The sequence below is a fragment of the Rhinopithecus bieti genome, unplaced genomic scaffold (assembly GCF_001698545.2).
Source record: "Rhinopithecus bieti isolate Rb0 unplaced genomic scaffold, ASM169854v2 scaffold_81282, whole genome shotgun sequence".
NCBI classification, from domain to species: Eukaryota; Metazoa; Chordata; class Mammalia; order Primates; family Cercopithecidae; genus Rhinopithecus; species Rhinopithecus bieti.
In genome coordinates, this window is record NW_016830182.1 from 201,394 (window position 1) to 227,900 (window position 26,507).

At 45.1% G+C, this 26,507-nt stretch overlaps 1 long non-coding RNA gene across 1 annotated transcript in view; it reads left to right on the forward strand.

Moving 5' to 3' along the window:
• The first annotated feature begins 2,115 nt into the window (after positions 1-2,115).
• The window catches only part of LOC108524227 (uncharacterized), a 60,668-nt gene continuing 36,276 nt past the window's right edge, over positions 2,116-26,507 (forward strand). Inside the window, exon 1 of the long non-coding RNA XR_001884009.1 lies at positions 2,116-2,157. This is a non-coding gene — a long non-coding RNA (uncharacterized LOC108524227). The remainder of the gene's footprint in view (positions 2,158-26,507) is intronic.

Here is a 26,507-nt window from a genome sequence, read left to right on the forward strand (position 1 = left end):
ATGGTTGGTTATGTATAGATAACATTGGGCACAGGAGTACCAAGGGACAATCCAGTGGATGTGGATCACTTGAATTCCAAACACATTTCTCCATGGTCTCATGTGGCAGCAAGCCACACTTCCTCATGATGTTCAGGGTCAACAACCTCTGACACTATGGCAACCCTTCCTGTGTCTACTGATTTGCTAACCCAAGAAGCAGTGGTAGTAGCTAGATCAATCTTGTTGAGAAGTCTATGCTGTTGAATTTGTGCATAACTCAATCTCTGCCGTCATGATTATTTTGTTTATGGGCTCATTGTGCAAGACAACAGTGGCCAAGAACTGAGACTGGCTAATATTGCCAGGCTAAGTCATCTTGTCTAGTCTTTCACAGTGGATGCTCTCTCGTGTGTGTTAACATACAATACGGAGATAAATGTGTCCATTCCCACGGCCCATTCACACACCTCTACCTAAGACTTCCTTGTTCCTGATCTCCAGCCTTGTTCATTTCAGACTCTTGACTTATAGGCTATACCATTTGCCACTTCCCACTAGTCTATGTATATTCCTACCTCAGGCCACTTTTCTCTCTGCACAAAGTGGATGACCAGGTGACCAGGTACATTGTCTGAAGCTCTTCCCATTTCAAGAATTTCCTCTCCCTACTGTCTTTCAGATAACTAGGTGCATTGTCTGCCTTTCAGAGCCCCCATGAGTGGGGCTGGAGTGCAGCAATTTCCATTTTCAGCTTGTGCCAACATCTAGGATCAAAACTTGAACTTTTCCTTTCTCCGTTGGCTGGTCGTGGGGACCCTCCATAGTACCATATGTGAGCTGAGGAAGACATCGACACAAATGTTTTTGGTGACATGGAGTATGAGCCACCTGTTTGTTCAGCTACTTCTTCCCTCTGCATTTGTCTGAACTTGATCCTGGATCTTCCACTTCTATGTTCGATGGATTGTTGGCTTTTTGACTTAGCAGTGGGGCTGACAGTACCCAGCTCATGAGGGGCAGTTCTGGTCTCATAGTTACCTGGTGTCCCATGATCAAATACTCTTGTCTCTACCAGAGTCTTTTCCAGCAGCATGCTAGAAGCTGTTTTTGGAACTGTGTGTACATCTCTGCGGCAGATGGCATGGTTTTGTTCTAGAATCCTATAGGTCCACCTGTGACTCTGCTGTTAGGACTTGCAGAGATTCTACATGATGTTTTTTTTTCTACCACAAATACCTCTGATACTATGGAGTCTACTGGGTCATATGGCCTGATAGAATTTGGCTCTGTGTCCCCACCCAAATCTCATCTTAAATTGTAATCCTCATGCATCAAGGGAGAGACCTGTAATCCCCAAGCATCAGCAGAAGGAGGTGATTGGATCATGGGGGAAGTTTCTCCCATGCTTTTCTCATGATAGTGGGTTAGGTCTCACAACATGATGGTTTTCTAAGTGTTTGGAAGTTCTTCCTTAACTCTCTCACCTGCTGCCCTGTAAGACATGTCTGCTTCCCTTTCCACCATGATTGTAAGTTTCCTGAGGCTTCCCCAGCCTTGCAGAACTCTGAGTCAATTAAATACCTTTTCTTTATAAATTACCCAGTCTCAGGCAGTTCTTTAGAGCAGCGTGAGATTGAAATAATACATGGTCCAAGTAGAAATGCTGCTTGTATCACAGCAGTTGCAGTATGAGGCAACTGAATCTGTTGCCTAGTACTTTCTTACTCTGGGCCTCACCCAAAACTAGCAGCCTCTTGAAACACTGGGCAAACAGGTTGGAGCAATATTCCCAAGTGTGAAATATGCTACCTCTGATGTATTGTGCTTCTTTCTTAGTGGTAGAAGGTGGGCACACTAACTTGTTCTTGGTTTTGGTTGGAGGGGTTCTCAGCATCCCCAAGACCTTGAGACCTCTAAAAACAATAACTGGCAGGTTTCTGGCTCTTTGTAGGATTGACCTCCTGCTTCTGTGAGTACTTGTGTCTCACTTGTTACTCCTTACTCAGAAAGGCCTGATTTATGTGATGTCATCAGGGGTGCCATCAGCATGACCTTTGTGATGCTCTGTGGAATGTCCAGATGGCCCAAGCCCCTCTGGATATATTATGACAGAATCAAGGAGAATTAACAGACCCCCGGGGCAGCACTGAGTGAATACTGCTGTTCATCCCATAGGTACGAATGTGAACTGTTTTAGATATTTCCTTCTGCTGGACACGGAAAAGAAAGCATTTGCCAGATCAATAGCTGCATACCACTTACCTCCAACTATGTTAAGTTGCTCTGGGTAATTCCCACATCCAGCTCAGAAGCTGCACATGGGTTACTAATTGGTTAAGTTTGTCATAGTTCATTGTCATCTGCCATGACAGGGGCCAGGCTAGTGTATTAAGTGGGACATATGATCTGGACCATCTCCTCTGCATTTTTTTGTTTTTGTTTTTGAGACAGAGTCTTGTTCTGTTGCCCAGGCTGGAGCACGGTGGTGTGATCTTGGCTCACTGCAACCCCTGCCTCCTGGGTTCAAATTATTCTCCTTCCTCAGCCTCCTGAGTAGCTGGGGTTACAGGCGTGTGCCACTATGCCTGGGTAATTTTTATATTTTTAGTAGAGATGGGGTTTCACCATATTGGCCCCACTGGTCTCGAACTCCTGACCTCAGGTAATCTGCCTCCCAAAGTGTTGGGATTACAAGCATGAGCCACCGTGCTCGGCTTCCTCTGCATTTTTTGTCTTTGAGGTGACACTAATCTCTGCCATTCCCCTAAGAAGTGATAATGTTTTTGGTTTACCCTCTTGGCCCGGGGATAGGGGCATCTTCAGAGGCTTCCACTTGACCTTTTGTAGTACAGGAGCTCCTAATCTACTGGTCAAGAAACTATGGTGATGTTCTGCCAACTGGTAAGTATATATGTTGCAATCATATATTCTGGAACTGGAAGTGATCTTGCAGTTCTTGGGCCAGGACTCCATTTTTTACCTGACCCCATATGCCTCTACTACCATGGAGGAACTATGATGGGGTTTTGGGTCTCAGTGTCTCAGTACCAGTTTACATCCTGTATCTAACATCCCTCAGAAGGTGTGGATTTTTCATTTCCCCATTGTAATTACCCTTTCTCTTCAGTTAATGGCCATAGATCCAATTGGGAAATAACTAGCATACATATTCACTGTGGCATCGCAGAGGTCTTTCTTATGGGGACCTAGCCTCCTTTTCAGTTGATGGATTCAGGATGTGAGAAGTGGTTTAGATCTGGAAACTGGACATGGGACCATGACTTTCCAATGGGGTTTCTAATCTCAGTCTCCTGCTTATCCATTCTTGAACTCTTTTGATTCTCTATATTAAATGATACCCTGGTTGGAAACTGAGAATGTCGTTTTATTAGCTATTTTCATCAATTAGAGGTTAGCAAGCAACTTCTGTAAAGGGCCAGATAGTAAATATTTTAGGCTTTACAGGTCATAGAATCACTTTTGCAATTACTCAACTCTGTCATTGTAGTACAAAAGCGGCCATAGATAATATGCAACAAATGGGCGTGACTGTGTTCAATAAAAATTTATTTATAAAAACAGATTGTGAACAGAATTAGACCTGCAGGGCTGTGGTTTGCTGATACCTGCCATAGATATCTGCAGGTCAGGGCCCTACTTTCTTGGCTGCCATTCCAATTTAGAAGCACACATGGTAAATCCACTGACTTTGCTTTTGAAAGTCAAGTGCCACCACCATGTCTCAGCTACATCGTAAGTTTAGCACTCTCATTGCCACTAGGGATCCCAGTTCTGTAGTGACATTTCCAACTCTGTCCAAACCTACTGAGGACAGGCAGTACTGAGTCTATTGGCAGTGCCACTGTCCCCTCACCAGTGCACTCCTTATCCACTGGGAAGATGGCATGTCTTCTGGGCCCTGCAAGGGCCATAATTGGCTAGTGTTCTAATCCCAGTCTCTAGCTCATCCATTCTCCATCTCTCCTTTGATAATTTATTGAGGTAAAATTCAAGTAACATTAAATTAAGCATTATGATGTGAACAATTCAGTGACATTTAGTACATTCACAACGTTGTGTGACTATCATCACTAATTCCAAAACACTTCCATCATTCCACAGTAAAACCTCTCATCCATTAAGCAGTTTTTCTCCCCACTTCAGCCCTTAGCAACTGCCAATCTTCATTTTGTTTCTCTGGATTTATCTATTGTAGATATTTTACACAAATGGAATCATAAAAAGATGTGACCTTTTATGTCTGTCTTCTTTCACTTAGCATAATGTTTTAAGGTTTTATCCATGTTGTAGCCTGTATCAGTACTTCATTCCTTTTTATAGCTGAATAATATTTCATTGTGTGTGTATATATCTTGATATTTGTACATCTATATCCACACATCACAACTTACCTATTCATTCATTGATGGACATTTGGTCTGTTTTCACTTTTGGCTGCCGTGAGTAGTGCTATTACGAACATACATGTACCTATACTTTTTGGTACCTGTTTTCAATTATTTTGGGTATATATCTAGGAGTGGAATTGTAGGGTCATATGGCAATACTATGTTTAACTTTTTCGGAAATTGCCAAACTATTTTCTACAGTGGTTGAATCATTTTGCATTCTCACTAACGATGTGCAAGAGTCGCAACTTCTCCACATCCTTGCCAACACTTGTTTTTTTGATTATAGTTCTCCTGGTGGGTGTGAAGTGGTACCTCACTGTGGTTTTAATTTGCATATCCCAAATGACTAATGATGTTGAGCATCTTTTTCATGTATTTGTTGGCTATTTGTATATTTTCTTTGGAAAAATGTGGATTCAAGCACTTTGCCCATTTTTTAATTGGGTTGTCTTTTCTGCTATTGACTTCTAAGAGTTCTTTATGTATATTTTGGATACTGGACTCTTATCAGATATATGATATATGCAAATATTTTTCCCATTGTGTGGGTCTTTTCACTTTGTTGATAGTGTCCTTGGTTGCAAAAACAATTTTAACTTTGATAAAGCTTTTGTCGCTCTTGTCTTTGCTGTCGTATCTAAGAATCTATTACTGATTCAAGGTTATAAAGATTTACCTCAGGGGAATTTTACAATTTTTTTTGCCTTATATGTAAGCAGTTAATTCATTTGAACTAATTTTTGTACATTGTGTGAGGTAGGGGTCCAACTTCATTCTTTTGTATGTGGATATCTAGTTGTTCCAGCGTCCTTTACTGAAGGCACTACTCTTTCCTCACTGAATGGTCTTGGCACCCTTTTTGAAAATCGATGGGCTATGAATGTATGGGTTTATTTTTGGACTCTCAGTTCTATTCCATTGGTTTATCTGTCTATCTTTATGATGATACCACATTGTTTTGATTACTGTAACTTTGCAGTAAATTTTGAAATTGGGAAGTTTGAGTCCTCCAACTTTGTTCTTCTTCTTTTTTTTTTTTTTTTTTTACATGTAAAGCAATTTTATTTTTGTTTAACCTTAAGTTTGCCATTTTTTTTCCCTGAACAGCGTTTGTCTTGTTTTGATACCCACCTACACTCATATTAGAAATGTAGTGCAAACTACTTGGTGATTCCACTTTGAATTTATAGTCATGTGACTAGGATGTTTTGAATATATGTTCTTTTTCAAGATTGTTTTGATTACTTTAAACTGCTTGTAATTCCATAAGAATTACAGGATTGGCTTTTCCATTTCTGTAAAAAAGGCCATTGGGACTATGATAGGGACTGCATTGAATCTTCATCTCTTTTGATTCTATAGATTAAGCAATACTCTTGTTGAATCATGGGAACATCACATTGTTATTAACCAACACCATATATCAGGGGTCAGCAAACTTTTCTGTAAAAGCCAGAAAGTAAATATTTTAGATTTTGAGGGCCATATGGCATTATATAATAATATAAGAGTCTCTGGACTCCTCTCACAGTCTGTGTAGCAGCTTCCAGAAGCCATCCCAGCAACGTATTAGAATCATCTCCTGGAGTCATTGCCAGGGTGTTAAATCCTGTGATAAGAGGTGTGCCCCTATATCAACAAAATTTTTCTTATCCAGTTTTATATTCAGTTTCTCCTCTTGACTCAACACTTTCAGCATCCACTTTCATATACACTCTTCTGGTTTCTGCTGTTTCCTATTAGCCAGGTCTTATAGTTCCTTTGCTGCATAATTCCTCTCTTCCCTTAGTAGGTCAAGCCACTTGCCCAGTGAAACCAGGCTGTGATTTGGTCGTGGTTATGGCTCTGGTGGTCAGGAAAGAAGGCAGGGATACCTCGTGAAGAGGGCTAGCATTGTGTTCTAAGGAACTTGCCTCATTGAGGCTTCTATGCAAACTTAAATCAAGGCAGGGGGCAGGGGAGGATTCTTCCAACAATGAGGGGTGAGCATTTTTTGCAGGCCCAGGGAGTCCAGGAGGATTGGGGATTGAAGAGTTCAAGTGTATCCCATGTAGATATCTTTCTCCCAGACTTCAGGGTCTCACTTCTTCCCATTAGGACTTTGACTTGGTGTATGAGAATTGTCAGGTGGAAGAAGGCAACTTTCTCTGAAGTTCTGCTACTGTGACAATTATATCCTGTGTCCAGACCTCACCTGGGTCTGCCCTCCAATTGCGGGTGTGCACCACCACACCCGGCTCATTTTTTTTTTTTTTTTTTTTTAATTTTAGTAGAGACGAGGTCTTGCTATGTTGCCCAGGCTGGTCTTGAACTTCTGAACTCAAGCCGTCTTCCCACCTAGGCCTCCCAAAGTGCTGGGATTACAGGTAGGAGCCACTGTACCCAGCCTGAATATAATTTTTAAATGACTTTATTGAGGTATAATTGACATATAATAAATAAGCTGCATATAGAGTGTACAATTTGATAACTTTTAACATGTGCACGTATAGATCCATGTAATCATCACAATAATGAAGATAATGAACATTTCCATAACCCCCAAAAGTTTCCTGTGCCCTTTGTGACCCTCTCTCCTGCTCATTCTCATTGTACCTTGCACCCTGCCTTTCACCCTCCTCCAAGTCCCAGGCAGCCACTAATCTTCTATCTATCACTGTAGGGGAGTTTGCCTTTTTTTTTAAAGAATTTTGCACTGATGGAACCATACACTAGGTACTCTTTTTTTTTCTTTCACTGCTTTCACTTAGTCTAATTATTTCACGATTCATTCGTGTGGTTGCATGCATCGGTGGTTCATTCCTTTTTAGCACTGGGTAGAATTCCAATATGTGGATGCACCACAGTTTGTTTATCCATTCATCTGTGGATGGACATTCAGGCTGTTTCTAGTTTTTGGCAATGATGTGTAAAACTGCTATGAACATTTGTATACAAGTCTTTGTATGGACATATGCTTTCTTTTCTCCTGTATGAATAGTAAGCTGTGAGATCACATGGTAGGTGAGTGTTTAATTTGACAGAAAACTGTCAAACTGTTTCCAGAGTGACTGTATTATTTTACCTTCCCATAAGCAGCATATGAGAGTATCAATCCCCACATCCTCACCAACACTTGCTATGCCTAGTCTTTTAAACTTGAGCCATTTTGGTGAGTGTTCTGGATATGTGTTGAATCTACAGCCTATAGGATTCGTAATGGATTGGATCTGGGATTTGAGAGAGGGGTTATTTATGCAACAAATATTAATTGAGTGCCGTCTCTATCCTAGCATTTTTTCTAGAGGTTTGGGGCATAGTAGATAACAAAACACATATGATCCCTTCCCTCGTGGACCTTACAGCCCACATCGCTTTCTTGCCTGTTTGCAGAAGACTGGGGTGGCTTGGGGTGTGGGACGAGGAGGTGAAGAAGGAGGCAAGTGCAACTGATGGAGGTGGTGAGTGGTGTGAGAGCAGAGGGTGAAGGCAGGCTGTGTGGTGTAACATTCAGGGGGTCTGGTCTAGAAAGATGCAGTGACATCCTGTTTCCTATTAGTGTGACCCTGGCTGGGTCATGTCACTGCACTGGGCAGCTTCACTTTCTTCATATGTAAAATGGGAGTAATGGATACTTTAGGTGAACTGAGATGTCTTACTGGCACTTAGCCAAATCTAGACACTAAGTGCAGTCCTTAGAGAATATCCTTACTGAAGTCAGTGACGTTGTATTTATTCGTCAACTTTGCTTTTTAGAGAGGACCAGAGAGTCTTGTATCCTCAGAAATGTCCCAGGGATCACAGAGTCAGCCCATGGTCCAGTGTCTTATTTCCACCCTCTTCTGCTAACCCCTCAGGTGCAGACTGTCAGCCTATGGGCCCTGAACAGGTGAGGGGAGTGTAAGGGCTGTTTGCAGCTTTATTTTTAGAGCCAGCCCTGGAAGATGGCTCAGGCTCTGAGGCTCCATGGGGAGCTGAAGTCAGGCTATATTTAGGAGACACAGCTGCGTCGCACTATCCCTCCCATGTCACTGGGATTTAGTCCTGGTGTTCAGAAAGAACACCTCAGGTTTGCCTAAGCTGTGTTTTATATTTGTGGGTGTCCCCAGGAGCAATGGGGCCCCCTTCCTCGGAGCCTCTGTCTCAAGCTCTCTGTGATGAAGACGCAGGCGGGGTACAACCTGCCTCCTTTGTAACACCAGTGGTTTCTGCCTCATCGTGATGCTCACGGCTGGGAGTGTGGCTCCCTTCGGTGCCCTCTGTGTAGCCATAGCAACCATGATGATCCACATTTGTTCAGCCTTTCCTGTTTACCCAGTGCTTTTACAACCATCTCCTATTGCATCCTCCCGATGGGTCTGGAGTGTGGCATCATGATCACTATCCCTGTGTTCTGGATGAGGAAACTGAGACTCCAAGAAATGCAGGGACGTGCCTAAAGGCACTGTGTGAGTGACCGAGGTCATGAACTTAGGCTGTGAGATTCCAAGATCAGGGTTCTCTCAGTTAAGTTGTCATTGTTGCAGTAATTGTGCAATCTCTAAGTCCCTGGCCTATCCTGCCTCACCATCTGCCTGCACAAGTCCTTCTTTTTTGAGGCTCTGCAGTTGGCTCAAATGCCATCTTCTCTGGGAAACCCTTTCTGATTCTTTTAGATGAATGTGAACTCATGGGTCACTTCATGATACAATGCAGAATGCCATGGGGGTGGAGTGTGGTTTGTCACAGCTCCTATGTGCACGTCATACCTCCTCTACTGACTCACAAGCTCCTCTTCATATTCCCTATGTCATCTTGTCGAGACCTCACGAGCATGTAGCAGGTGCTTAAGTTCTGACTGAATTGAATTCCAACCAAGTGCTGTAACTGGATGGTTCCCAGATCCCACATAGGGTTTGAGATTGGACAGATCCTTGAGTTCATAGCCTGGTGCTGCCATTTTCTGGCTGGATGACCTAGGCTATTCTCATAACCAACTCTAGGCTTCAGTTTGCTCACCTGTAATGGGGGAATAATCATAATCCTATTTCATGAGGCTGTGGTGTGAGGATCGGAAGAGCTAATGCAAATGAAGACCATGTATATTATGCATAGTGTGTAATGAATGCTAAAAAATTAGCCACACATATTCTTTTTTTTTTTGAGACGAAGTCTTGCTCTGTCGCCAGGCTAGAGTCCAGTGGCATGGTCTCGCTCACTGCAACTTTCCACTCTGTGGTTCAAGTGATTCTCTTGCCTCAGCCTCCCGAGTAGCTGGGATAAAGGTGCATGCCACCATGCCTGGCTAATTTTTGTGTTTTTAGTATAGACAGGATTTCACCATGTTTGCCAGGATGGTCTCAGTCTCCTGAACTTGTGATCCACCTGCCTCGTCCTCCCAAAGTGCTGGGATTACAGGCGTGAGCCACCATGCCTGGCCCATATTCTTATTCTTTACTCAGCAATCTTGACTGATTCTCTAGCAGGAACAAAGATCAGTTGATGTGTGACATAAGCTGGCATCACACAAAAAATAAACAAATGGATGTTAATTAGGAATGTCCTGTGACATTCATTTATTCGCTCATTCTCTTATCCATTCAGAGTTGGTATGACTCACCTGGGAGCATCAGAAAAGGGTGGGCACCAGTCCACATCTTCCCTGTCTCATGGTTAAAGCCGCTCTTTGCCTGCAGAAGGGGAAACTTCTCTGCTTTTTTGGTAGAGAAGTTGGTCACCTTCCCTTTTTGCCATCAGAACTGTAGGCAGAGGCCTGGAGACTAGAGAGGAGGGAGCCTTGGGAGCCTGTGATCTGAGGCAGGCATGGCCAGTGGCTGCCGGGAGGCACAGGTCCTCCCAGCGGACAGAGGCAGGGAGCTGGCAAGGATAGCAGGTGCCTGAAGCAGGGGTCTGACTGGAGTAGTCCTTTGTAGCAGGGTGACCTGGTTGGCCTAGAAGTAGTGAATGCCCAGGAATGGCTGAGTTGGTTTAGTTCTGAGCTGGCATCCAACCAGACTCTTTGTCCTGTAGGGGAGGGCTTCATTGGTCTTATGGCAAGGGCTGGCAACCTTGGCCCGGTGAATGGGAGCCTGAATAGCCCAGCTGGTTTTCTTATGGAGGATAACCTTATGGAGTTTATTCTGGCTTTACGTCATGTAGATGAGGGAGTAACTTAGCTGACTCTGTAGAAGGGAGGTAGGAGTGGCCTAGGATATGGCAGAGACAGTGGTGATCACATCACTGAGAGTCCATCTGCTCTCCCAGAACCGTGTGATTGCTTCTGCTTCTGTGAGTAGAAGCAAGGTGAGTCACTTCTGGGGTGCAGTATGGAAGAGCTGGTGTGATATCCTACAACTTCTCTTCCCCTGCTGCAGTGATAGAAGAGGCTGAGCGTTTTAGGTGGAAGAGTCTCTGCCAGCCAGGATCCATGAGTGACTATGTGGAGCAGAGCCCACCTCAGCCTCAAGCTGGCTCTGGGAGCAAGAAACAAACCTTTGTTGCATTTAGTCACAGAGATTTTGGAGTGGTTTCCACTGCAAAGTGAACATTAGATACCTGCAAAAGTTGATAGTAATGGCATGGGAGGATACTGATGTTTCCTAGATGCTGGCAAATATTTTTGTTCAAGTTCCATTTATATTGTGTTCTGGGGAGCAGTTTCTATGCTGAACATCAGTTACCAATCTTCTTGATTCTCTCAACACACAGGGAAACTGAGGCTCAGAGAAGTTAAGTAACAAACTTAAGGTCATGTGGCTGGTTTCGTGGCATAGCTAGACTTTATAACCTTGGTCTTAACAAGTATGTAAGTGAGTGTTTTTTTCATAAAGAGAATTTCATTTGCCCATTGGCTTTGCTCAATTCTCTCAGTGGTGCTTCATCATCATTTTGATTATCCTTAAGTGAAATTCACCCTGTAGTCAAGCAATTAATGTCAATAAACAAACACTCAAATGTAGCAGGAGAGCCAGCTCTGAAAGGGAAATGGGGATGAGTCCTTAAGTGAAATAAGAACTTTGTAAGAAGATGAATAATGGTTTTCTCTTTTTTGCAAACTAGAATTTTTGTATATTGAAGATTTTAAAAAATAGTAATGCCATGTATATTTTGTGTACGTATATACTTAGGTGTGTATGCATATTTTGGTGTGCCTTGTGGGTATGTGTGTACCAAGTGTCTAGATTTACAGACAATGCATTCTTGATCAACACATACCCAATTAATTGAGCTTTTTCATAATGTTTAATCATTTTACAAGAATGAAGAAAATAAGGAAAAGTAGGAATCTTTTTTTTAAAACTATAAAATTTTAGTATTTTGAAAGTCTTGAATTTTCTCAAACCCAGGCTCCTAAACCTTTAGGTTGTATTAATTCATTTATTTAATGAGCAATTATTGTGTGCCTACTGTGTCCCAGGCACCTGGGCTTCAGGGGCAAAGTACTGATAATGACCTTGAAGAACCAAGGAACTTCCTAAGGGAGAAAAGACAAGAACCCAGAACTCTGTGACCCAGTAAGACAGCGGTAAACACTGTATAGGGATCCCCCAGAGGACTAAGAAAGTTCGGAAGGGAAATTTTTCCCACTTAAGGGGAGAAGTCAGCAAAGCCTCACAGGGAAGACAGCATTTTAGTTGACTCAGGACAGGGAGGACGGGATAGGATTTTGATAGAGACTTCAGGAGAGACTGTTCCTACCAGAGACAGCAGCCAGAGCTCAGGCATGATGGTAAGGGTGAAATTTAACTAATGCACTTCAACAAGGAGGTTGAAATAAAAAAGCGATTCCAGGTTAACCTCTAATTAACCGGAAAATGCCAGTAACTGGAACCACTTATAGAAGGTTATTCCATTAATTAAGATTTTCCTGTGCGTGTGCACGGTGTGTGAGACTACACAGTCACAGATACACTCACACACTTCTTCAGCCCCACGCTGCCCTAAGGACCCTCCCTTTGCATGCAGTGGGCGTGAATCTCTGCACCCCTCTGTGGCAGGGAACAGTGCTGCCCATCATTCGGAAGACAAATTCTCAGCACGTCACGCTGCGGCCCCACAGAGGCCCCATTCCAAGAGGATTGGAAATGTAATCACAACAGTTTTTATTAGCAAAAGAACAGCAGGAACCCTTCTGCTGTCCATATGGACAGATCCCGATGGGTATTCATGAAACAGTTTGCTACGGGAACAGCCGTGCTTAAAACTCCTCGTCCAATTACCTTTGAACTTGCCTTTTTTGCTGCAGTGGCTACTGCTGCTGCATGTGAAACATCTTACACAGTCGTTTCTCCCCAGGAGGGAGGCATCTGCTTCACACTATTTGGGATTCTTTGCCCTGGAGGCTGGTCAGCGGTGGGTCTGAGGAGACCCGGGAGTTTTGGGCCTGGTCACTTGTCATGGATGTCCGGGTGGTCAACTCAGTTTCATCTGTCCTGTTAAATTGGCCGGTTAATTGGAGCCAACAATAGCTTTTGGAGAAACCCCTCAGCCCTGTTGGGGCTTAGAACAAGGGGTGATTCTGCCAGGACATTTGGTGAGAGGGTTAAAAACTTGCTGATGCAAGCATTGTTTTCTGGCTGTGTCTGAATGCTGCGCAGGTAAAGGGCAATGGGTAGAGTGACCATGCAGCCTAGGTGCTTGGAGACATTTCTAATCCCCAATACCTCTTCTCATCATCCCTACTGGTCTCTGTAAGTTCCGATCAAGTTATATGCCACAAGTCTAGGAAAGAAAATACAGTTTTTATGTATGGAGGACAGAAATGTGTACATCGGAAATAGGATCCCTGTTAAATCAGAAAGAAGCCCCTGCCTTCTGCAGGTTGCAGGTGCCAGATCCTGAAATTCATTGGCTGGAAGAGGACAGAGAAGGAGGATCAAGCAACTTGAAGCCAGCAAGTCTCAGAGTTGGTGGAAATCAATATTGGGAGTGGCCAAAAAAACAAAACAGTTTTAGTGGTTGATGCCTTGTGAACTGAGCAGGTGGTCAGAGAGAAGTCAGAGGGGTATTCTGATGTTCTGCCTGCTGTGCTGCCCATCTTCTGGCAATGATGTTTCCATGTTCCTTTGGGGATTCATGACTTTCCTGCTTTCAGGCAGTGGGGTTGGACTGCACTGGCTTCTGTCCTCTGCCTTGAGGAGTGGATGTAGAACTCAAGCCCGGCCCAATAGCATCTCATGGATTGGTTGTGAAATGAGCCTACCTGGGACAATAAGGTTGTGATGTGGGGCATTTGCTGGAACTCTCTTCAAGTGAGGAGGCTTCTAAGCAGGGGAAATGTAGGCCTGAAGGTGTGGGTGGCTATGTATCTGTCACCTGGGAAGAACCTGATGAGAATGACTCCCATCCTGATCCAACTGTGCCCAAAGCTATACCATCCTGGCCACTTGATAGCTGAAACAATAGATCTTCTGTGCCTAAGCCAGTTAGAGAAGCCTCTAGGGGTTAAGATTCTGCTAGATGACGCTTTTCTCAAAGGAAGTGGTCCTTCCAGGTCTTCCTCCCTGGTTTCAAATCCATCACCTAAGGCCTCCCATTTCTCATCGGGGGCAGCTTCTCGAGCTGGCTAGAGGAGTCAGGCATCTTCCCTGGGTGTGGAATCACATATGGCGGTGTCAGATGGTCCTGGATACGATCCTGGCTCATTGTAGTGGCTCATTAAATCATGTTAATAATCTGACTGCATACATTTATGGGGCTTTTCCATTTCCCATCCCTGAAGGCAGAATCACCCTGGGGTTTAGTCCAGAGTGTGGGCTTTGGGGTCAGACCAGACCAGAATTCATGCTCCAGCACTGCCATTGCTAGAAATGACTTGGGAAAGTTGCTCAATCTCTGTAGGCCTCAATTCATCAGGAAAATGGGCATGACTGTGTTCATCCACCACCGGATGTTTCGAGGCCTGAATGAGAAAATTCATGCAAAGCAAAGCTTAGCCTGGCATGTTCTACATGGGAGCTACTATTGTTATTTCTAGAAATCCGTAAAAACAAACTCTTAAAGCTATTAAGCCAACGCCCCTCAATTGCTATTCCATTGACTTCCCCAGTACACACTCTTCCTTTTCTTTCTATCTTTCCCCCCCAGTATCCACTGAGGACTGGGTTTTCTGTTCTGAGTCTGTGTTTACTCAGATGTAGAAGATAACAGGTACATTCTGAGAGCTCTACAGGGGCAGGAGCCATACCCAACAGCCAGGAAAGACTAGAGCAGAAGAAAGTGTGTTCTGATGGAGGAAAAAGGGGCAATTCTCAGGAAGGGGACAGCCTTGCTGAGGGCTTATGGGTCCAACATCTTTGACTCCATGATACTTTGTTTGAAGGACAAAACCACTGTTGTTCCACCTTGGAGATGGGGAGATCGCCTCTTCAGTTCAATTCAGTCTTCCTGAGTATCTGCTTTGTTTAGAGTCATGGTATCCAACCCAGCTCAGATCTTCGCTCTTATTTGTTTTCTTATGCAAGTAGAAAGAGGGAGTATGCAGCAGTATGGAAATTGTAGAAATTGGCAAGCTGATTCTATAATTCATATGGAAATGAAAAAGACCTAGAATAGCCAAAACAATTTTGAAAAAGAACAAAGTTGGAGGACTAACACTGCCTGATTTTAAAGCTTATTATAAAACTACAGTAATCAAGACACTGTAGTATTGGCATCAAGATAGACAAATAGATCAACAAAATGGAATTGGGAGTACAGAAATAGACCCATGCATATACGGACAACTGATTTTTTGACAAAGTTGCAAAGACAATTCAGTGGAGAAAAGGTAGTCTTTTTTAAACAAATGATGATAAAAAAATTAGATATATGCAAAAAAAAAAAAAAGCTTTGATCCATAACTTGCACTGTATGTAACAATTAGATCAAAATGGATGACAAATCTAAATGTAAAACCTAAAACTATAGCACTTCCAGAAGAAAACAGGAGAAATCTTTGTGACCTTGGTTTAGGCAGAGTTTTAAAATATGACACCAAGAGCATAATCCACAAAAGAAAAAATAATATATTGGACTTCATCCAAATGAAAAACTTCTGCTCTTTGAAATACACTGTCAAAGGAATTAAAAGGCAAGTCACAAGCTGGGAGAAAATACACAAAAATCGTGTATCTGATGAACTTGTATCTATAATATAGAAGCAGCTTACAATAAAAATAAGACAACCTGATAAAAAGCAAACAAAAGATTGTAATGCACATTTTACTATAGAATATATGCAAATGGTTAATAAGCACACATGAAAAGATGCTCAACATCATTAGTCATTAGGGAAATGCAAACTGAAATCACAATGAGATATCACTACACATCCTGTTAGAGTGGCTAAAATGAAAAAGACTGACCATGCCAGGTGTTGGTGAGAATATGGGGACTGAAACTCTCATACACTGCCACTGGGAAGTAAAATACTGAAAAACAGCTTGACTTTCTTGTCAAGTTTAGTGTGCACCTACAGTTACGATCCAGCCAGTCCACAGCTAGCTATGTACTGAAAAGAAAAGAAAGCGTGTGTCCATACAAAGACTTGTACTCAAATGTTCGTAGCAGCTTTACTGTAATTGCCAAAAACTGGAAACAACCTGAAAGTCCATCAGCAGGTGAATACATAAACAAACTGCGATGTGTCCATATATTGGAATACTGCTCAGAAATAAAAAGGAATTAACTAATGGTATATGCAATAATATAAACAAATATCAAAATAATTATGCATAAGGAAAGAAGCCAGAAAAAAGAGTAATACTAGCTTGATATGTATTTCATTCATATAAATTTTAGAAGATGCAAGCTTGTCTATCATGACAAAGAGCAGATCAGTGCTTGCCTCTGGGTTGAGGGCAAGGGGCTGGCAGTGAGTGGTGGGAGAAAATTTCTGGGGGTGATGGATATGTTCATTACTTTAATTGTGATGGTTTCATGGGTTTCTATATATGTCATAACTTACCAAAATGTACACTTTAATGATGTCATTTATTATATGTCAATTATATGTCCTAAGTATGCTGTTAGAAAAGAAAGAGATGGTAAGACTCTAACAGCAGCACCTGGATCAGATAAAATAGTTCAAGAAAGTGACTGGCTGTCCAGGGGAAGAGGGAGAGATGGAACAGGCTACTGACTCCAATGCCAATGTCCCTCATTTTTTACCTGCCCACCTTTTCCCTCACTGTCCTCTCTGTCAGGGCATGCCCTTCCTATCCTCCTCACCTATTTAGATTCTGTTGTCCTTCTATATCTAAGAGAGAAAATGCTTCCTCCATGAAGCCTTCCAGGACCACACCAGAGTTGTGTTTTCTTCATCTTATATGCTTCTACAGCATTAATTTTGTATATTACTCCTTGGAGCGTGCATTGTGGGTCTTGCTGCGTAGAGGACAAACAAGTGAAGGCTTCAGTCAGCATCAGTAACTGCTCTCTGAGGCTCTCCTGAGGCTTCTGCAAGTGTCTTCTCTTCCTGGTCGTTTTTCCACCTCCCCTGGGATGGGACGAGAAGGAGGTCTGCCGACACAAGCATCTTTTCAGTGAGCAGCAACTCTGCCTACCAGAGGGCAATGCCCATGAAGCACCCCTCTCTCTCCCATATGCAGTCAATCACAACATGCTCCGGGCTCTCTTCAAAGCTTGAATCAACCTACTCTCTTCTCTATGGCCACGACCCTAGTCCCAGCTACCATCACTGCATTTGCTGGGAGCACCGCACTAGCCTTATCTGTGGTTTATCTACTTCTACTCCTCCCACCAGTCCCAGTGGGCCTATTCTTAACCCAGCACCCAGAGGGATCCTTCCAAGAATTGCATCAGCCTATGCCACTTCCCTGCATGTCACTTTTGCCTAAATTCTCCCAACTGCACTCAGATTGAAACCAAAACCCCTTGCCATGGCCATACAGCTGAGCTGATGTGGCTTCTGCTGCACTCACTGGACTGGCCTTTCTTCAGAATGGAGCACGCCCCGGACTCCTTGCCCCTCGGGTCCATGGCACATCCTCTCCCTCTCCTGGAGCTTGTTCCTCACCCACCCTCCTTTGCAGGGAAGCTTCTTCTGAGAGGCCTTCCCTGGATATCTGCTTAAAGCTCTTCCTTCCTCTTTGTTCTTTGTCTCACAACATCCAGTTCTGTTCTTTCTTAGCACATATTCCTGTTTGTAAGTGCATATTTGTATGTTGCGTTACTAACATAATGGCTGTCTGCTCCACTCAGCTGGGAGCTCTGGGAGAGCAGGCAGCCAGTCTCCCATTTACTGTTGTCTGCCATGTCCCCAGCACCAGGCTCTCAAAAATATTTGTTGAATGAATGAATGAATGAATCACAAGGGAAGATTTGAGGGCACTGGCTTTCTGCTGTATCCATTGTCCTAGTGACCTTAGAGAATGAGGATATATTTTTCTGCCTTACAATGCACATTTCTGAAATCAGGATGGCTCTTATCATTGTTGCATATGTTTAATGAGGCAGTATTTTTCCTCCAGGAAGCTTCTAACTTAGTGATTCACTCTTACAATGGTGCACATTATATCCAAGAATTGCAGCAACAGGAAAATCTTTGCATTGCTTAATAGATGAGAGTGTTTGGCCCTCAGTTTCTGAGAGCTTCCCTGTTGTCTCTCAGCCGTGACACCTGCTTTGTTACTTGGCTTGTGTGTTGTAATCAAATATTTAGTATTTATATTGTTCATAGGTATGTGCAATTTCTCCTTAGCTCAGACTGTAAGCTTCCTGAGGGCAGATATGGTGTTTTACACTTTGCCGTTTAAGGACTCAGATTGGGCACAGAAGGGGAGGGGAGGAGATGTTATGAAGGGAAGAGGAGGGGAGAGGAAGTGAGGGGAGAAGTATCTAATTCCTGGCCCTCCCTGGCCATCCATTCAGCTCCTACAGTGTCCAGTGGCCCAGCTGTGAGACCTCTTGAACTGCCCTGGCCTCATGGGCCCGGGCCCTGCCATCAGCCTCCAGACCTCCATGCTGCTGAGAAATGGTGTGTCCCAATGGTTAGGAACATTGGGTGGACCCAGGTCAACTTAGGCTCTGTCCCAGCTCTTGTATTTTGCTAGCTGTGTGGCTCAGGGCAAGTTGGTTTCTCTCTGAGCCTCAGTTTCCTCATTAGTAAAAAGGGGATGATAATATCCACCTTTTAGGGTAAATGTAAGCAGAGGTTATGGTAAAAATATGAACAGCCTGTATTGTGTGAGCACGGGCCAGACAGCCAGTCGTAGAACAGGATTAGGCACAAACCTTTAGAGGTATCAGAGGAGGGCAGTGGTGGCTAGGGTGGAAGGAGGACAAGCAGGGGCTTGGGACAGAAGCTGTTTAGCAACCAACATGAAAGTAATTCAATATTTTAATGACTGCCGTGCCATACAGGTGTGTGCTGCCTACGTTATAATATAACGAATGTGAGACATTTAGCATGATGCAGGGTAGATACTGCCTTGATTCAGGGTAGCAATTGCCAGTAGTGTGCCAGTAAATTCTACTAAACACTGGCTTTCATGAAAAAAAAAAAGTCCTAATTTTTAGAATTTGCCAATTTCCTTGGTGTAAATACTACCAACATGGTCAGTTTCAAGCTACCAATGTGCCGATGCTGAACCTGGGGTGGGGAAGAGATGTGTATGTGACAGTCACCATTGTACGGAATTCCCATCACACAGACATAGGAATCCTAGGTAAACTCAACAATATAGATCATAGTAAAGCATAGTGATATATTTTGAGTATCCTTTAACTTTTGATTTTAATATAATTTATTTAACTCTAAATTTATAGATTTTACTTTATAATAATGGCTGTGTTTAGCAACTGGCTTGCAAACTTTTTGAAAATTTAACAATTGCCTCTAGAGAAGTGGTATAAGCTGTCTCTAGCACACCTTTGAATGACAATGACTATTATACCCACCAGTCTGCTTGCCAGATCTCTACCTAGTTGCGTTTCTGAGACTTCTGAGGACTCTCGTGCTCCTTGCCTGTAGCCGACCCCCTCTGATGCTCATTCCTGGCTCATTCTCTCACTTCCTGTCACACCAGTGAATTTGGTATTCTCAGGCAGGCCCCAAGTATGTGTTCCACCCAAGGGAGCATGCCTAGTCCCCAGGTCCCCTCATTCTGTCTGGCCACCCCACCACCTTCTCAACCCCAGCTTCCCTGTTGGGTTGGCCCCTGATGAGACAGTGCTAATTTGGGGAGGAGAAGACAGTGTGTCTAAGGGAAAGCCATGCTTCTGGGGTGTGAAAGCTGAGTGATGTTGCATTTCTTCTCAGGGCTAGAGAGAACCAGCTACAAAAGAGGGTTTGGCCTACGTTGCCAGACTGCCTGCACCACCCTACTCTTGGCTGCCATCCTTAGCATTTCTGCTGGCGAAGGTGCTTGGCAAATTAATCCCCCAAATGCACAGAAATCTCTCCTGCCAAATTCAATTCTCCAACCAGCGATAAATGCTCACCACTGGCTTGTGCAAGCAAAAACAAAGCACAAACCCAGCAGCAAGGGCTGTGGCATTGGGGACGGGAAATTTACTGTCCTTTGAGAGCCCTCAGGTCTGTGCATCTCAAAGTTATCAAATGAATTAAAGGTCCAAAGAAAAGATAAGGGGATTTGGTAAGCAGCAGTAAGCGTGGCAGAGGAAAGGGTGCTCCACCTGGTTCAGACTTTGCCAATAGGCAGATCTGTCATCAAGCCTTATCTCAAGGACACTTGCTGGAAAGAGTCAGGCATCTCAGAGGCATGTTCAGGGAGAGGAGTCACTGTTAGCAGACAGCCCTGTCCTTTGTCTCCTGGATAAGGAGAAAGAAGGGAGAAGAGGGAAGCTAGGCTTAGAAGACAGTGGTGTGTAGTGAAATGAGCCAAGATGTGGAGGCAAACTGGCTTGGTCTAAATTTAGGTTTTATCACTTTGTACTTGTGTGACCTTGGCCAAATGGTGGCCCTATCTCTGAACCTCAGGTTTTTCATCTTTGAAAATGGAATAGTAGTATAGTAAAAGATACTATCAGTGCTTTGCCCGTATCTCTTGGCAATCACCATTCCTATGCACCCAAACTGGAGACTTCTGACACAAGCACCTGTGGATATTTGTCTAAGGGCTTTCAGGTTGTTCTGAGTATGTGTGTATGTGGCACAGGCCAGGCATTGTTGGGGAGTTAATCCATTCTCCCAACTGGGAGCAACCGTCAACCCATGACTGGCAGGAGTTGGAGGATACATCCCCCAGCTCCCTCACCCCTCAGTGGGATGACTGAGGTGTGCTGTGCACATCTCCAGAGTGGCCCAGGGTGATGGAGCCTCACAGGCTTGCAGTAGTGGAGTGCTCCAAAACATACTTTATTGGCTTCTTTCCCTTCTTTTTCTTTTCTTCCCTCTCCTTCCTGTGTTCAAATCCCAGATAAATTGCTTACACCTGAATCCTTGCCCCAGTGACTCCTCCTGGGAGAGTTCAATCTAAAAACACATTGTATATCATAGGATAACTTTGAGGGTTAAATGGGAATTTGTTTAAAATGCTCAGAGAAAAATAAACTGCGGTGAGCATTACTAGTAGGGATTTGAGTAGATATTGGTCTCCTGTCCCTTTCTCTGTCTCCTATCTTTTTCCCAGGAAGAATATGATACAGTGAAAACTTCTTCTTTCCAGCTCCCTTGCAGACCTTTGATCTCTCTGCAAGGGAGTGAGTGGGCGAGTGGCTATCTGCAAGGCTGTCTCCCCAGTGCTCTGGATCCTGACTCAGAGGGGTGTGAAACTCCCCGCACATGGGGCATAAGTGGAGCCTCTGGGAGTTCTTTTGGGGTCTAAACAGACTCAAGGACTAATTAGCTAATGCCTGTGGAGTGCCTGGGAATGTCAAGTGCTGAGTGTGAAGTGCCATCACTTGAGATGGCTTCCCCTCTCTAAGCCCTCCACGGAAGATGCGTCGATTACCGCATGTGGAGGAGCTGTTGCTGAGTCTCCAGTTGGGGTTCTTAACCAGGCAAATATTTACAGTCCCCACAAGGCACTCAGGGCTTCACAGGCCCCAGAGGCTGCAGCTCGCAGCTTGGCCCAGAACCACTAGACAGGGCCTTGGGGAGTGTTTCTGGGCTGCTGGTTCCTCCATGGTGCCCATGTGAGATTCTGCAGCCCAGTATCCCTGAGGTCCAGACCACTCCTCCTGTGCAACAAGCTCTTCCAGGGCACTCCAACCCACATAGCCAAGCCCTGAGGTTGCTCCTTGGTCTTTGATCATCCATCCAGGGCATGAGTCTGAAATCTGCTTCTTTCCAAACCTGTTCTTCCTCCTTCTGAAGGCGGCATTGTCATCCTCCCCAACACTTCAGGCATCTTTGATCATTACCCAGAATGTTCAGCCACCTACCAAGCTGTTTGGATTCTTTCTCTATATGAGTTCTGACATATACCTCCTGTGCATCCCATCACCACCGCCCTCGTTCAAGCCATCATCCTCTTCCCTGGTTCATTGCTTTCATCTCCTGACCACTCTCCTAGCCCCTAGTCTGCTCTCCACATAGCCAGTGGAGGCTCCTTCTGAATCGCAGTTCTGATGGAATCCCCCCTCAGTGAGCATTCATTGGCTCCCTATGATTTACAGAATAAAATTTGAACTTTTCTGTCTGTCAGGGGGTCCATTGTGATTTGGAGAAAGTCCTAATCGAACTTTCTCACTTTAATTTCAGCTCTCTTCTTCCATGTTCCCACCGCTCCACCCAGCCTGAACTACTCTGGAGTTTGGGACCACTCTCCCAGTGAATCATCCAAGCCCTTTCACCTCCTGTCTCTTTGTGTATGTTTAGAGAACAGATTAAATATCATCTCGTTCTTCTCTTACCTCCCATAACAATCTGATCCATGTCCTGGGAAAGCTATATAGGCTTTTTGACTTTGTATTGCAGTGATGAGTAGGGAGTCAGCTTCATGCCTCCTGTATTAATGTTGTGTCTGGCCAAGATGTTTCTGACATCTGAGTGTGGTGTTGGAATACAGTGATCCCTCTATCAATAGAGAAGATGGTTGCATTTAGTCCCAGTTGCCTGCTTACGGCTTGTTATCTAACTGAATGTGTGTATGAGAGTCTGTCTTTTCTCCCTGCCTTCAAGGAGCTCCTTGTACCTAATATTTTTCCTTAGTGCCAGCAAATATTAGTTGTTCAATGCTTGTTGAAACAATATGAACTTGTGGCTTCAGAGACCTCTGTGTATAGTAGATGTGGCATCTCTTCCTTAGGATGTATTTCTGTGAGCTGGGCTGATGGGACGTGGCAGCCAGTGTGGGCTCCATGGACAGAGCTCTGCTTGGAGTCCTGTGGTCCCTTCCAGGTCCTGGGTTCTCCAGGTGACAGTACCTGCAGAGGCTTCCTACTGGGAGAGCTCGTATCAGGAAGGCAGGATGTGGAGACTGAGGGCCTAAGGGCAGGTAGAAGCTCAGGTGGTGGAAGCATTTCCTCAGCCATGCAGGGGTGGGGCTGCTGGGAATCTGGGGCATCATCTGGCCCCACTGGGTTGGGTGATGGGGCAGTGAGGAGGTGAGATCCTGCTGGAGCATTCCCATCACTCCTGGAAAGGGGCCCAGTCTGGAGTTAATCCAGATATTAGATGGCAGGAGATCTAAAGGTATTAGGTCCAGTTTTGGTTTCTTTTCTTTTTCCTTAAAATAAAACAAATAGGGATATCTTTTCCCAGTCTAATTTGTGCAGTCCTGGGAGCCCCACATTGCATAATACTAGGGTGTTATGGCAGAGCTCCTGGACTTGAGCTACATAGTAGCCCTGTGATATGATTTGGATCTATGCCCTTGCCCAAATCTCATGTTGAATTGTAGTCCCCATTGTTGGAGATGGGGCCTGGTGGGAGGTGATTAGATCATGCGGATGATTTCTAATGGTTGAGTACCATCCCCCTAGTGCTGTCTTGTGATAGAGTTCTCCCGAGATCTGTTTGTTTAAAAGCGTGTGGCACCTTCCCCTCCTCTCTCTTCCTCCTGCTCCAGCCATGCAGCACATGCCTGCTTCCGCTTCACCTTCCACTGTGATCGTACGTTTCCTGAGGCCTCTCCAGCCATGCTTCCTGTATAGCCCGTGGAGCTACAAGGCAATGAAACCTCTTTCTTTATAAATTACCCCGGATTAGGTAGTTTCTTATAGCAATGTGAGAACAGACTGATACACCCTGTTGGATCCTGACTTCACAATCTGGTAGCCTGCTGAGCAGATAAGGTCCTCTGATAGTTTTTGTTTGACCTACCAGTGTTGATAAGAAATTGAGCTAACATTTTACAATTGTGAGACTTTGCATAACATTTCACATTTCTGGTTTCTTTTAAAAAATGGGAAGACCTTGCAAGACTGGGCTTCTTACTCCTACAAGGCAACTGTAAGCTGGAGCTGGGCAGTGGTTGCTGCTCTAGGCAGAGGGGGTGACCCCAGCGTGCCTCGGAAATCACTTGGCTTGTGTCACTCACTTATTGTCCTGACCTGTGGCCTGGTCTTAGGTCACAGTCAAGGAGAATGTCAGTGATACAGTGGAGGACCCTTTACCATCATATGTGAGGCGAGAACAATGCCATTGAGCTAAGCTGTGTGTATCCGAATGGCAGAATGTCAGAGTTGGAAAAGCCTTTCTGGAACTTTGTCCCTATCTCTCCTATTTGCAAACATAGACCTGGAGCCAAGAGCCAGAACGGGACTTTCCCAAGGCCACTCCTTGAGTTGATGGCAAAACTGAGACCAAAACCTGGGTCTCCTTACCCACAAGCAGGAATCTTTCCTGGTTAGAGACAGAGCGTCCTGTCTTCCCTTCCTTTGTGCCTCTCATTTCATGGCCATCAGCTCCATTGCAGACCTGTGTGGAAATTGGGGGAAGACTGTGATGGGGAGGGCTGGGGAATAAAGGCCAGGGAGGCCCAGGCTGCTCAGGATAAAGGCTGAATGCAGGGGCGTTCAAAAGCCACTGGGCACTGAGCGAATTAAGCCATGCTTGTCTCCGTTGCCCGGGTACTCTTTATGCATCGCATAATGCCATTGTTCAGCCAGAGCCAGGGGCCAGAACGAGCACTTTCTTTGCAGGTAGGCAGCCAGCGCAGGCCCGGCAGCAAGGGAAGGAGCAGGGGAGGCTGGAATATTCCAGTTTGAAAATAGCAGCTGTATAATAAAGCTGGGCTGGTTTGTCTCAGGGCCCCGCCGTCCCTTCTCCCTGCCTCAAAGTAGCAGCATGAATCAGTTCACTGCGGCAATGGTCCAGGCGATGTGACTTGCATCCCCATCAGCTACCTGATTGCGGTCCCTGGATGCACGAGGCGCTGGATGTGCCTGGCATACCAAACCGCCCGCCTCTGTGCCGCAGCTACTGGTAATGAAGATCGCTGGCCCCGCCCAGCACTGTGGACAGAGTCGGGCATTCTTCAAGGCCACCACTGGCCTTTTATCTTGTCCAAGGCTCTGGGATAGTCACCGAAATCCTTGGGCTGCTTTTGACAGGGGCCACCAGCCTGTCTCAAAGATGCCCTGACAAGCCCCTCCGGCCCTGGGCAGACAAAGGCTTGAAAGGAGAAGAATTGCACACGGTCCAGACGCTGCTGTTTCTAATACATTATTTTGACACACAATTAACTGCAAAATTTGCTCTAAGCTAAGAGCTCGGGCGCTCATAGGATTCGTACAGCACAATTTAGTTCGTACAGCAGGATTTAGTTCTGTGAAACCTTACTCTTCCTGAAGGGCTAGGGATTGCCGGCTCCCCACGGCGATGCCACCCCTCTCAGGGTCGACTGTGGGCACCGATCAGAGAGGATGCATCAGCCCGCCCAGAGCCCAGCATGGGGCCAGGGGAACCGTGGCACGAGTTGTGGGGAGGGGGTGGATAAAGCTTGCACAAAACCTTCCAACAGAGCTCCCTGAACAACAACCGTTCCTAAAATGGTGTCGCTTATCCTCTGCTGACAAAAGCCTGATTTGAGCTCTCCCCGGAGGTGGGATGAAGCGAACACATTGCCTTTTATCTCCCCATCGCTTTGAGAGGGGAAGACAACTGGTACAGAGCGTGGTGGGGAGCCCTGGAGAAGGCACTCTCGAATGAAAGGCATAATCTCCAGCTCCCCTAAACCAGGAGGGGAGGCAGCTTTCATCCCCCACTGCGGCCTGCTCCCCCCGTCCTGGAGGCATCTGAATGAGAGTGGGGAGCTCAGAAGGAGAGGCTCCTGCCACTGCACAATGCCACACAATATTGCTTCTCCTCAGGAGCCCAGAGGAGGCCATGGGCGTATAGCATCTTACTTTGAAACCAATTCTCTAATCAGCTATTTAAATAAGAAATATACTCTCATTGAACACCCAGAGCTGTTGATCTGAGATGCTTTCATTTACAAGGCACTTGAAGAAAGTCCCCAAGCCCCCGGTTTATCAGGACAGCCAGCTTAGGATGACTTACTGGGGGAAAGAGAGGTGCTAGAGAGGGAAGGGAGAGAACTGAAGTTGACCCTTAGAAATCCAGGCTGTCGACTGCTTGAGGGGGTGAACCCACACCACACCTGTTGGTGCTCTATGCGGAGGAGGTGGGAGAGGTCTGTGGGTTTTCAGAAAACCACCTTATAGCAGGCAATGGCCTGTAAAGTTGTGAAGGGGGAAGAAGGGGCACAAAGCGTTGTCTATCTCTCTTTTGGAAACATCTTTTTGAGTATGTACTGAAGTCATTACCACAGTATTTTTTTGTCAGAGGCCAAGTGGCTGTTAAGACCCAGTGGGTGAAATTCCCCTGATGAAAACCGGCCCAGCAAGGAGAAGTCAGGGCGATTGCCTTGACTGAGCCTCCCCTGCCTAAGCTCATGGTCTGCCTCCGGCACCAGCTGTGTTTCTAGGCTTTCTGGAGAGGGAAGCGTGAGAGCCTGTGCTGACCACTGTGAGAATCCTGAGAAAGCTCATCTGCCACGTGCTAGCTTTTAATCTATGTGCAGCTCACTCACCGGGGGCCTCAGTGTTTCTCACTTGCAAAATGGGTTGTAAGGACCACGTGAGCTGAATGTGGACCATGCCTGAGAGGTGGACCGTGCCCCATACAGGATGGATATGATTCTACTGTGATGATGGCACGCTCCGTCTCACTCACAACTAGGGGAACATGGCCCACTGCTCAGGTTCTGGCATGTCATTTCTGGTCAGCAGCCCCACCCCTCC